The sequence below is a fragment of the Aythya fuligula genome, chromosome 1 (assembly GCF_009819795.1).
Source record: "Aythya fuligula isolate bAytFul2 chromosome 1, bAytFul2.pri, whole genome shotgun sequence".
Lineage (NCBI taxonomy): Eukaryota > Metazoa > Chordata > Aves > Anseriformes > Anatidae > Aythya > Aythya fuligula.
In genome coordinates this window covers 99299790-99313010 of record NC_045559.1, presented here as the reverse complement: position 1 = coordinate 99313010, position 13221 = coordinate 99299790, and positions in this window count along the sequence as shown.

Here is a 13221-nt window from a genome sequence, read left to right as displayed (position 1 = left end):
TTTCACACACACACACAGGATTTCTTCTTTTTTTACTTCAACACTAAGTTCAAGAAAACATTCTTCCTTGCATCTCTTACCCTGTGCTTTTCTTTAAAGCAGCCAAATGCAATATTCTAATAGAATACATTTTCATAAATATATCTGTGACCAAACAGAAGTCTCTCAATAAGGTTAAGTTCTTGAGATGTTGATATAGTATTAACAATCTTTTCCTAAAAATCATAATTTCTGCTTCATTGATAAAAGTTACACTGATGTCTTCAGTTTTGCTGTTAACATATTCAAGTAGTTTCAGAAAGCTTTCTGCCTGTTTGACTTCTTTCAAGCTACCTCTCATTTTGTTTAAGCAAGCAACAAAACCCAGGCATTTCTTACAGATTGAGTTACAGAATATATAATACTTCATCTTCTTAAGCAGGTTACTCAGTCTAGCTAAAGAATGTTGTTGATTTTTCAGTGTTTGTGCAGCCACAGTAGATCTGACCTAAAACTCATTTAAATGAAAGACATCCATGGGCTTTGGGGCATAAACCAGTCAGCCTTTCACTGATTCACTGAAATGCTGTAGATGTATGATTCATGTTTTATTCCAATGCCTTGGACTTGAATGTGGTTATTCAAGGAGTTAGTAAGCACAGGGCCAGTAGTTTATAAGCTATGAACATTATAAGAATGCAGATATATCAACTTAGTTCTGTTCTTTCTGAACAGGATGATTTTTTCAACAGTGTAATTCAACTTTAAAATGCAAGTGAAGAAAAAAATAGACAACATAAAAGTTGTGTTGAGATTGTAGTGCAAAACTGGAACCTGCAAGTATAAGCAGACACAGTTATTGACATAGGAAAACCAAACAGATATACTTAAGGTGTTAGATTGCAATGACAGGTAAAAAAAAGATTAAAAGGTTGTAAATACAGAATAAATCTATGGATCAGGATTTTTATTACATTGATATCAGTGACACTGCAATTAGACTTCATTAGAATCACTAGTTAGATTTGCATAAAAAGGCAGCAAATTTAGTAAATATGGACATAGATTATTTTGAATAAGGTATTAAAATAGAGCTATGTAGGCAAAACAACAACAGCAAAGAGCTGAAAATCCTAACTATATAAAAATGTCTCATTAATTTCAAGAGAGAACAATTGGATAATTTAAGTAGTTATTACTCTGTGAGGACCAGTACCAGTGAAACAATAGATAACTGCTTGCTGATTACTGATTTGTCACTTTCTCCCCCTCAAGTATACTAGAAAGCAGAAGAGACAGAAAAATTTTGGTTTTGTTTTTGTTTTTTCATTAATGGTCTTTTATATATTCATTAACTTAATTTAGAAAATACTGCAAAATCTTATATACAAAAGAAATATTTCCTCCATTTAATGAAGTGTAATATATTTTAAAATACAAATCTATTTTTTCAACCTGAATCAATGCTTATCAGGTACCACTGATGACTACAATTCACATACTGGTTACATAAATAGGTGTCATTCAAGAGTTTTTAGTCATTAAAACAAATCCTAATACTGAAAACATTACTGGTGTCACATAACATATGCGATAACTGTTGCTGTCCTGAGAATCACTACAGGACCAACCAAGGTCCTTCCTCATAAGCCTGGCTTTGTGGAATTTCACTGGAGTCCCCTTAACAATGTAGACAGAGAAAAAAGTTGCATTACAGCAGCAGATAAGAAAGACTTTGAGTTTCTAGACCAAATTTCTTTCCTTCCTTGCTAGAGAGCTAATGGGTAGAATGATTGCCATCTATAAAGCCTCTAATCTGCCCCACCAAGATAAATAAAATAGGGAGCAATGTAAAATCAAATTTTTCAGGATACCCTTCACACTGTATCATCCATGGTCAAATTACCTGTTTTCACCAGATTAAACTACACTCAAGTATATTTCCAAAAGGATGTGATAGAAACATACTGTGTAGCCAGGATGCTAGGGACTGGTATTTTAGTCTTATATAAAGTAAAACATTAACCTGACATTTTTTGCGAATCAGAAGAAGGAAAAAATGAACTACTAAATATGGGTATGCAATATGTCAGAAGAAGATCTGAAAGGAGAGAAGTAGAAAAAAGAATATTTGACTCAGTTTCTTAGACACATACTAATAGCATTGGTAGAGAACAATTTCAAAGAAACCTGAGTGGAAAATTCATAGCACAATTAATAGTGAACAATTAACAATTAACTGGGAACAGTGACCCAAGCACAGTAAATTACAAATAGGACCAAAAAAAAAAAAAAAAGAAAAGAAAGAAAAAAAAAAAAGATGCTTTCATTGGCTAGTCTACTAATGCAAATGGACTATAAATGCCCTTTCTATCAAGTCTGTATTCCTAGTTCAACTGGCAATTATAAAACAGTTCCCAGATTTTTCATTTTTTTACAAAAAAAAAAAAGTGAAATTTACGATCCCTACTACATATAATGTAATAAGTGGGATGGGATGGGATGGGATGGGATGGGATGGGATGGGATGGGATAGAAACTAAAGATATTGTATTTTTTTTTTAATATATTTAGAATAGAATCTAAAGATGCTGTATAATATTTTGCTGTATATTGTCCTGAACAAGTGGATAATCTGAATACAAGAAGAAAAATACTTTTGTATACATATACATTGCACATATTCTTTCTTTTTGCTGTTGTTGATAAGGAACTAAAGACCAGAGACATGAGGTGACTAGCCAAAGTATATGTATCAAATCATAATATTAAGTCTTCCCAGTTCTAAGAGGCCAACACCACCTTGTCAGTCCTCCCTAAAACATGCAGGAGTGTAGCACTGTTCCATGTGAGTTACAACTTGTCGCTCTCCACAGGAGAGGGAGTTTCTATGCAGTAAAAGTAACAGACTACAATGGCTGAAATAGTTTTATATGACTGGGTATCTAGAAGCTTTGCTTTGTAGTAGGCTATGCAATGAGTATGAAGGTTAGAGAAGAGGACAGAGAGCATATTAATAGGGAAATAATAATTTTATGAGTTTTACAGAAGGGCTTGAGCTGTGATGATAGCATGTACTGTGATACGCAGTACCTACTGAAAGTCATAGATAATGGTTAAGAGTAGATAATATTTTACATTTATATAGTGCTTCACAGCTTCAAAGAACTACACAAACATAAATTAATGAATCCTCAGGATTTTAAGATCTCTACTTAGATTCATAGGTTCTTCTCAGAAAGCTCCGTGTAACACAGATGATTACATCTACTTACAAAATAGGACAAACAACAGCAACAATATCACTAGCCTTGTGAATTAGTTAAGCACCCTTTTCTGCTGATGGAAAAGATGAAGTTTAATTCTCGGGAAATTTCCATAAGATATGTCGATGACAGAGCTGAAATTAAATTTTTGCACTAGCCTATCTTTTGACTCTTGTTCTCTGTCTGCTAAGTAAGTCTAAGGGACAATATAGCTTACAGAAGTGAGATAGAAAAATGTACTCAAATTAAAATTTCACAGTCATGAGATTTCTGTCCTCATAAGATTTCCATCACAATAGTGTGGTTGGGTGGTATTACTTTGTTTGAAGCCTATGTCACAAGTAATTTTTCCTCATAAGAAGGTACGGGAACAAAAAAATCATCATAATGTGATGGTCACATCCTCACTGCTGCCAAAGAACAGACAAAATTCCCAGACCTTCTATATCGGTCTGGTGCTTTTCAAAAGCTTTTTCCTTATTATTCATCTCATCAGCTTTTCAAATACAGGTAACACTTATGGCTGGAGTCAAGCCTGACAGAATACAAAGATGTCCACCAGAGTTGTCTGAGATCTTGTAATAACGTTGATCCCACTCAGGAGTTAATACAGAAACCCAATGATAATTAAAAATGTCAACATCATTAAATATTTCATTTCTCAAATATGAATGAAGAGTTTGAGTCCCATATTTGCATAATTTACATAACAGCCACCTAATTTTGTTGATTGAATTGATAACACCTGGGATGTCTAAGCTTTTGGGCTTTCTCTCTAGTCCACGGTCAGAACTAGAGAACTTCGCAGATCCTATCAGTGTATTGAAACTGCACTACAGGTATTCAAATACAAAAATCTGAGAGAACGCAAACAATCTTGTTCTGGTTATTCACATAATTTGTTTCATGTATGCTGACAGCTGACATGGATGGAGCACAGAGGGCTTCCCTCACTTTATTGTTCTCACCTGACTCCTGCTAGGAAGATAAATGGCAATGTTGTCACTCAAAAATATTTTAATATTAAGGCCTCAAGTGGGACTAAATGGTATCATAACATCGCATCAATTATCTTATCACAACCCTGCTTCTAAGAACAGTCCTTCTAAGAACAGTATATCCAAAAATTAATTCCTCGATTTAACAGAAAAATCTATCCTTAACAGTGCAGGCCAGTAACTTCCTGTTTTAGTTTATGATATCACTATTTCACAGACAGATGTCCCATTTTTAAACCAAAAATAGCCAAAGAGTAGAGCCAAGATTATTCAAATCTTAGATAACACAGAAAAGTAATTTTTGAACTTTTTGCCACATAATTTAAAATGTTAAATCTTACAAGGCTTACATTGTAAATGTGTTTCTAGTGTTGGCAGCTGTGGTTGAAAGACCGGAATCCATTTTCTTTTTGCATGAATATTACCAATATAACCAAGAATGTTGTTATTAGGTACATTCTTGTAGTAAATTGCTTTGCTATAATAGTTGTAAAAAATTAAAAACCAAAATGGCCTGGGATAAAATCTTGGCTCATGGGAAATTTGTCTGTCATGGGATGAGAAGGGAGGTCTTCTCATGAATTAATAAATAGCTTAAATAGTAGGATTAAGTGATCAGCTTCTACAAAAGTAGAGGTTTAACAGTGCAGTCCCACAGGGAGCTCTGCTGGGATATCTACTGCTCAACATAAATGATCTAGAATAGGAAGTGAATAATGAGGTAACTATAATGAGGTGACTAAGCGTTCTGATGATACAAAATTATTCAAAAATAATAATCATGAAAACTGACAGCCAAGAGTTGCAGATGATTTCAGTTTTCCAAACAACTATGGGGCAAGGAGCAAATGAACATTACCGTTGATATGAGGTAATGTGCACAGGGGAAAAAAGCTCCTCATCATAAAAACACGGTGAGATGGTCACTAAGCAAGCTGTTATATTTCAGAAAATATATCTAATTGTCAATATCCATTATCCCATGAAAACACTAGTGACATTCAAAGGCTAAATAGAACGGTAAGGAAAAAAAAAAAAAAAAGACACAGCTAAGAAAAGGAATAAAGGAGTAAAAGAGAACATCATCACGGCATCTTACAAAGTTCATGGTCACATCCTGAATCACCTATTTATCCCAGTCTCCCCATCTAAAAGACAAGACAAGACTCTGAAAAGAGGGGTAAAGGAGGTAGGTAAAGGTATGGGTTGCTTTCAATATTAAACAGACCCTGACACATTGTTCTAGCAAAGTGAACTCTGATGTATGCAAAATCATGAATGGAGAATAGAGAACAATTATTAACAATATTTCATGACAGGATTAAGAAGCATAAAGTTAGCAGACAGAAGCTTTAAATCAAAAGTACATACTTCAACACAGTAAATATCTTGTAGAATTCATGCTGTGGAGATTACTTCCACACAATGCTTGGGATATGAAGTGGGTTTGAAATCAGACTAGCCTGCATGAGGAAAAAAGGGTTTTGATGGGCTACGCTTATAATGATTTTATTACAGTCTCTGTTTCAGACATAGGGTGAAGAAAGGCAGAAGAATAACTCTGAGAAGTACCACTCTGTCCTTTCTCATGTCGGAAACAGAAAGTTAGGCTAGGTGAAAGTTTGATCCAAACCCTTTGTATAAGCTTGGGCAGTTTATTTCTTGCATGTCTTCTTCTCATCTGTGAAATGGGGCTAAAAATACATACCCTCCTTACTTTGGAAGTATATTATGATTTGAAATTTTCTGTAATACCCTTAAAGATGCTTAAGGTTACACAGGTTGCAGGCTATATTTTGATTGCAAAAATACTCTGACATTTCCTTATGATTAAGTGATTTAAAATGTCTTCTCAATAATGTGGAGGCAGTTTCATCTAGTTATGGTAACTTCCAAGGAGGAATGACAACAGGTGGAAATTGTATGGGAATGTTTACTCTACATTTCATTCTTTGTATTTACTGGGGGAAGGAAGGGCTGTTAACGTTCTTTTTGGGAAAGCCTCTGGCTACACACAGAGAAATATATATAAATAAATGGATAGCATTCTGCGATTTCCAGGAGAATTTAACAGAAATGTTTTATAGTCTCCCATTTCCTTGTCCTCAGCAGAGATGTAATGGCTCCTGATCACACAGCTTCAAAGACACTCTTTGCTGCTGGAGCAACTGTAGCTTTTTCCACTGCCTCTTTTTGTAGCCCTTGCTCAAATGCTAAATAAGAAGAGTCTGTCTTGAGTGCTCTTTTCCAACTTGCCTGCTAATGAAGGAGGTGGAGAAAGATGCCATAGTGTCTATTACTTTGCATGCAAGAACCACTTTCAAGTGAGTAGTGCCTTGACCTGTGAAAGTAAGATGTCCATATTCCCTGTGAAAAGTGGTTGCTGTAATCTTGCTCACATGCATTCATCTCTGTTAAACAAGCAGAAGCTTGTTCTGCAATTTACCGTCCAAGCGGCTTGAAGGCCATTGAACAAAGAATTTTCCTAATATATCATAATTACGCAAACACCTGTGCTGAGCAACCTTGTACTGAACAACTCAAATTTTTTTCAGGAGTTCAATGATGCTCAATACTCCTCAGCTGTGATTTGATGGTGTAATGGCTTAGTGTAGGTACAAATCAAAGATTTTTAGAGAAAACTGCCCAGATATACGTGTAACACATTAGTAATTTTTATATAATTGTACAACATGCTTTGCTACATAAAACTATTTCTTTTTGCTGTAAGGGCAAAACAAGAATTACACAAAGGATCATTTGCAGGTGTTCACTTCAGAACAGATTTATATACAAAGCTTAATGGATAATTTGTTTGACTCAATATATAAATGCTACCTTGCACAACACAGCATACAAAGGTTCTTTTTAGAGGCTTTGTTTCCTTTAGAAGACTGTTCAGCAGATTTTTGGAACCCACAAAATCTATGCTTTGAGTCAGACAGACTTTAGAGAGTCTCCAAATACCAAAGCTATTCTTTACTAAATGCTTTCCTAGTACCACACTTTTATGAAGTCACCTTTGGACAGAGAAATGTCCAACAGAGAAATATCCAACAGTGGATATGAAAGTTCATCACAGTGATCTTTCAGAATATTTTGAATGAATCACCCTGTCTTCAGCCAGCAAACAGAGTTGAATTTTGAATGGGCAATAGTACTTTCCCCACATTTGAACTTTTCTAAGACTTGTTAGGATTTCCAACAGCTTAACAAATTGGTGTCTTTTCAATTTTTCTCATGTCAATATTATCTGTTATTGTTAGCACAGATCTAAGTAATATTTCTAGTAAAACAAGACCTGCTTTGTCAACATGTCTTTTAACAAAGGCACCAATATCATTTCCAGTGACAATGGCAACATTAGGCTTATGTTAGGAATTAAAGCATTTTGAAATAGGTTATTACAGGAGTTCCCTTTCCCCTCACCCCCACCTTACAACATATATATTTTTAGTGCAGCACAAACTGCCTGAAAATAAAAGTTTGCTAATGAGTTTATACACTGGGATTATTTACAGAAAAATATTTTTTAATTTAGCATCAATGCAATTTAACTATTTTTTTCAGAATGATGGTAGTACAAAGACTCAGAATCCTCCAAATTCTTATGACATTAAAGTAACTAAAATCTAATGTATTGTTATATAATTCCTGAACTGAACTTGAGGTGGAATTGGAGAGATTTCCTTTTCTTATAAATATTATAAAATAAAACAGAGGTTTTCTTTCTACATTCAATCATGTTATAATTTCTGTGAGAGCATACAGAATCATAAGAAAAATCTTTGGAAAGAATGGTCAAAGAATCAGACCATCCTGCCCTGAATTCCTTCTGCAGCACTGGCCACAAGTGGATTCCTCCAGAAGAATATAACATAAGGCAAAACTGAGTGACACTTTTCCAGGGTACTCTCACGACCTCCAACACTGTGGAGGATTCCTAATGCTGAAGTCATACCTTTGTACTTAGCAGCTATCATTTTGTTTTGTTCTTCCCTGAATTTGTGCCATTTTCTTTTGAATCCATGTAAACATTTAGCTTCCACTTTTAGAAAAATGTGTATAATTACAAATACATCATTTTATCTGTCTCAGTTTTTAATCTGTTTAGTGGACAATCTGCCTACTATGAAACATAGAGATAGAGAATATTTTTACCAAAAAAAAAAAACAAAAAACAAAAAACAAAACAGTTGTTAAAACATGAGTCTGACAAGGCATTAATTCCATTAAAAGAAAAAATGGCTAAGGGCTGCAGAGGATTTTAAAATTTGGGAATTAAAGAATGATGGAGTGGTAGCAGCTCAGCCATAATTTACTTCACCCCAGGATGTGACTTACACAGAACAAACAGTAGTCAGGGAAGGGGGATATTAAGCCAGAGTCAAAGAGGTTTTGAATATGCAACCCAAAAGGGGTATGCTTCCAAACACAGGCTTGCAAAGAACAAAAGTACTGTGCACTAGAAACTTTATGGTATTGACCGACAAATTGTATTCTTAAAAAATCAATATAAGTTACCAACTTTATATGACATTTTTCTTGAAATGTGTTTTGCTTACCTGTTCATATTCTCATACAAGCTACTTAGCAGTATTTACTTGTCATCTCTGAAACAAAATAAGGTTTTCTAGATTATTATTGTAGAACTTCCTCTTAGTTGTGCATTCTCAGAGTACCCAGAGAACTCTTTACATTCATAAATACACACATGCACATCCACATATACCTGGAACTGCTGCTTCATTTGATATATAATCAGGTTTTGCAACTAATATTCTATTAACTTTTCATGGACTGCTCTAGTGATAAGTTCTCTTCTGTTTTAGTGGTCTATGTTCTTTCTTCTTCAAAATCAACTTTAAAAACTAATCAAGTATCTTTGACATTTTAGAATCCTCATTTACTTCATTTAGTTCATTTATGGATATTGCTAATGGTTGGGGTTATAGATGAGTGATTTTGTTATACTTTCTGTTTGCCTTTGTGTGTGTGTGTGTGTCTGTTTGTTTTTCCTACTATTTGGCTCTGGAAATACATATAAAGTTTGCTTCCTCGCATGTCCACTTCCAAGACATTCAAGTCTCTGAGCAGTCCACAGCAAAGCTAAATTGGCAAGCTTTCCCAGTCTTAACAACTGACCTGGCTGCTTTATACAAGCACATATTCAGAAGTGTTTTAATAAAACTATAAATTGATGACACCTGGCAGAAATGACTATGCATTTTGCATTGTCACATCTCTACCACGCATATAAATTATGATTTTTATTCTTCATGGACACTAATACCCCAAAAATAAAATTTCCAAGAGTCATTTAAACAAATGGGCATCATTTAATTCCTCATCTCCTCGTCTTTTTTTTGTTTGTTTGTTTGTTTGGTTTGGTTTTTGTTTTGTTTGTTTATTTGTTTGTTTGTTTTCAGTTTGTGGGTTTGTTTCATGTGGAAAATACTTTTTTCTTCTGGAAGACTTCTAATTCAGATACTCATTTCCATTTTCACATAACTCTGTAAGATATCTACACCTGGGAACTGTCACTTGCACACATATACCTTTTTTTCTGTAAATTCTAAATCTCTTTGAATGTATTTCTCTTTGAAGATTTGTTCTTCCACTCAGGTTGCTATGTGCTCTCCAAACCAGGTAAGTGATAATGTTTGCAGAATCTGAACTTGGTGTAAACGACCTACAAAAAAGTAATTAATCCAGAATTTTCTTTTGTGTTCAGAAGTGGAAATAATTCACTGTATAGCTCTCAATGACAGATATTTTCAATATGTTAAATAATTTTCTTTGTTTATATGATCTATACCATGATTTGATTTTATGTACCAGCAACAGAATGCACTAAAGAGGCAATTTTTCCTTATGGCAATAAAAGTATGTTGTTGTTGTTGTTTTAACAATGATGTAACTAATAAGCTGAAATGAGGAAAACCTGTTAAATTTTAAAACTTTCATTCATTCAGCTTCACTGAAAAGCAATTATCAAGAGAGACTATTTTTTTTTTGTTATTGAGAGAGTGCCCATTAGCTATGTTTAACCACAATCACATGTAACCTGTAGTTGCACTATAGAAGACGCAAGCTCTTCTTGTGCTTACACATCAGGATTTTCTGAGAAAGAATCCTTCATTTCATCTCTGATAGCCATCTTGGTTTCTAGGGACTATGTGCTGCTTACCTGTGGGAAAAACTTGTAATAACTTATTAAGGATATTGCCAGACTTAACTGATGTCTATGGCACAGAGAAAAAACGGAAGGAGCTATAAAAAAATGAAGAATATTATAAATATTAATTTGCTACTTAACATTGATGTTATTACTATTATTATGTATTTTTTAATTTATTTTTATTTTATTTTAAATCACAGACATTTCAAACCTGACTGGAGGAAGATGATGAAGCAATTAGCAGCATATAGGAAGAGACAGACAATAGTATGTACATAGAAATAGTATAGCTTATGCTACACGCCTACAGCACAGGTTGTTTCACAGCACTGGGGGCAAATAGGTCTCTCCCATATCTAAAAGCTCTCCAGCCCTTCTGTGGCAGTGTGCCAGATCTCATAAAAAAAATTAAAAATAAAAAAAAAAAAAAAGATTGTCCAGAAAGAAGTATGCTGAGGTGCAGAGGAAGCAGACACAGAAAACAGACAAAGATGAGCAGGTCATCTGATTGACTCTATTTATCTGTAGCCAGAATATCTCAAAGAAGCCACACAATTACTCTCTGCTAATTTATATTTTCAAAAACTGTCAGATCAAAACATCTCCCTGACAATATCACAATGCTACAAATTAATACAAATTCAAATAGAGGGTTAGAAAAATGGAGAAGATGGTCAAAAAAAGGGTATCACCAATTTTGTGGCCACAAAGATATCTTTTGACCTTCATTACTTTCTGAATCCCAAAGACAGTGTCAAGTATAGTGTCAACATTTGCAAACTTTAATCATCCTTTAAGGTCTCAAATGTCATACCAACAGAGCTTGATTAGGAAAAATTCAAGTACTGCAGGAAACTAATATGTACCTAACTTAAAATCATCTGTAACTTGGCAGACATTCATGTAAATCAGATGTATTGAACACAAATTTAGATTCATTTCTCATGAAGACATATGCACAAAATTAAATAATTTGATCTCATTAAGCTTATGATCAAGAATATGCTACAATAAAAATATATAGCCACTTCATTTTTCCAAATGTAAAATAAATAAATAAATAAATAAATAAATCATTTTTATGCAATCTGCTCTGATACTAGTAATTTAACAGCTTTAATTTGATATAAATATCCTCGCTGAAATGCTGTTGAAACAATGAAACAATGCTCATTCCCATCCAAGGGTTCAAACACTCTTGACATTCTGATTTTACCACATCTTCTGCACCACACATTTTAACACAATAGTCTGATTTACTCCATTTCTGTAAGAAAAGTTTAGGCAAGCAGAATGAAAACTAACAGAAGTCATCCTCTTATTAGATGAATTTTAGGAAACTGAAGAACTGGAACAGATTAAATGAATGGCTATCTAGGAAAAACAGGAAATTTGTTCTTCCTAATTGAAATTTGAGATATAACAGAAAACAATGAAATAAGTTTACCACTTTGGGAAAAGTTGGAGTTCCTGTAGAGAACCCTTATATGAAACTGGTACCTGAGAAACAAATGCTGTCTTTTCACACCAACCTCCAATTGATCAAGACCTTTGAGATATGTAATCAGGAACCAGAACAACTAATTTTAGAGGTTTTTTATATTTCTGAAAGAGTTACATGAATTTTTGGATTCATTGTTAAACAACTGTGTAAAGTAACTGAGAAGAGAATGTGGAAAAAAAGTCAATAAAAACAACAATGACAACAAGAGTTCCTGTATTTCTAATTTGGAGATTATTATTATTTAAATAATGAGAACTTTATTAATTATTAAATTCTGTTAAATCATTGAGCATTTACTAAACAACTATTTTAATAATTAGCACTGGCAATTAAAATATTAAACATTTATGCAAATGTATTGTGTTTCTTTTCCATAGCTTTGATGGACAATCTCATGACAATAACTCCACAGAGAAGCAAGTTACAAGTTCTGAATAGTATGAGATAATTGTGAGGAAACATAAAATAGCAGATAATGAAAGTGTGTGTTCCTTTAAATTATATATATATATATATGTATAGTTTTTGTATATCCTAAAGTTCTTCAGAAGCACTCAATTAATCCATACTATTTTTCACCCATTGATTTCAAAACAGTACATTATATACATCCATAATTCCCTTTCTAGAAATAAGGAAACTGTGGGTGGCGTAGGAAGGATTTGCTCAACATAACCCATAAATTGAGAGGAGAAACAACTAAATATCACCATGAGTTCAGAATTTTACACTTAAGAACATACTGCCTCTTCTAGTGAAGTACTATTTTCCTTTCCATAGATTTGTTGTGTGGGAACTACATTATATTTTACTGAGCCGTGAGCACGGTTCAAACTTTCCATTATTTAAAAGAGATTATGTTGTAATGAAAGCAGCTTAAAAAGCAGTTTTCAGAGTTTGGGGGTTTATTGTTTGTTTGGTTTTTACAGGTCTAAAAATTCATTGGAAAAAAATAAGTGTTTAAGTGGTTAGAGTATATCTGCCTGCAGATATGGCGAACAGAAAGGTACATAAACTTGAACTATAATTAATAGGCCTCTAACCAGTGATATTTAAATATTTTATGAGCAAATGGTTTCCTTAGCTGTTACTAAGGGCTAAATCTTGGAGACAGCATTCCTGTAATCAGTAAAAATTAATGAAAAAAGTCACTTGCGTGACTTGTATTTCTGCATTTAGGCATCACTGTTAAACCAAATTTATGCTTAAAATTCTTAAATAAATGACCCATGCATACCATAGTTGTGCACACAGCTTCTATGATCATGAAGGTGAAAAACTGCTAAAAACTTC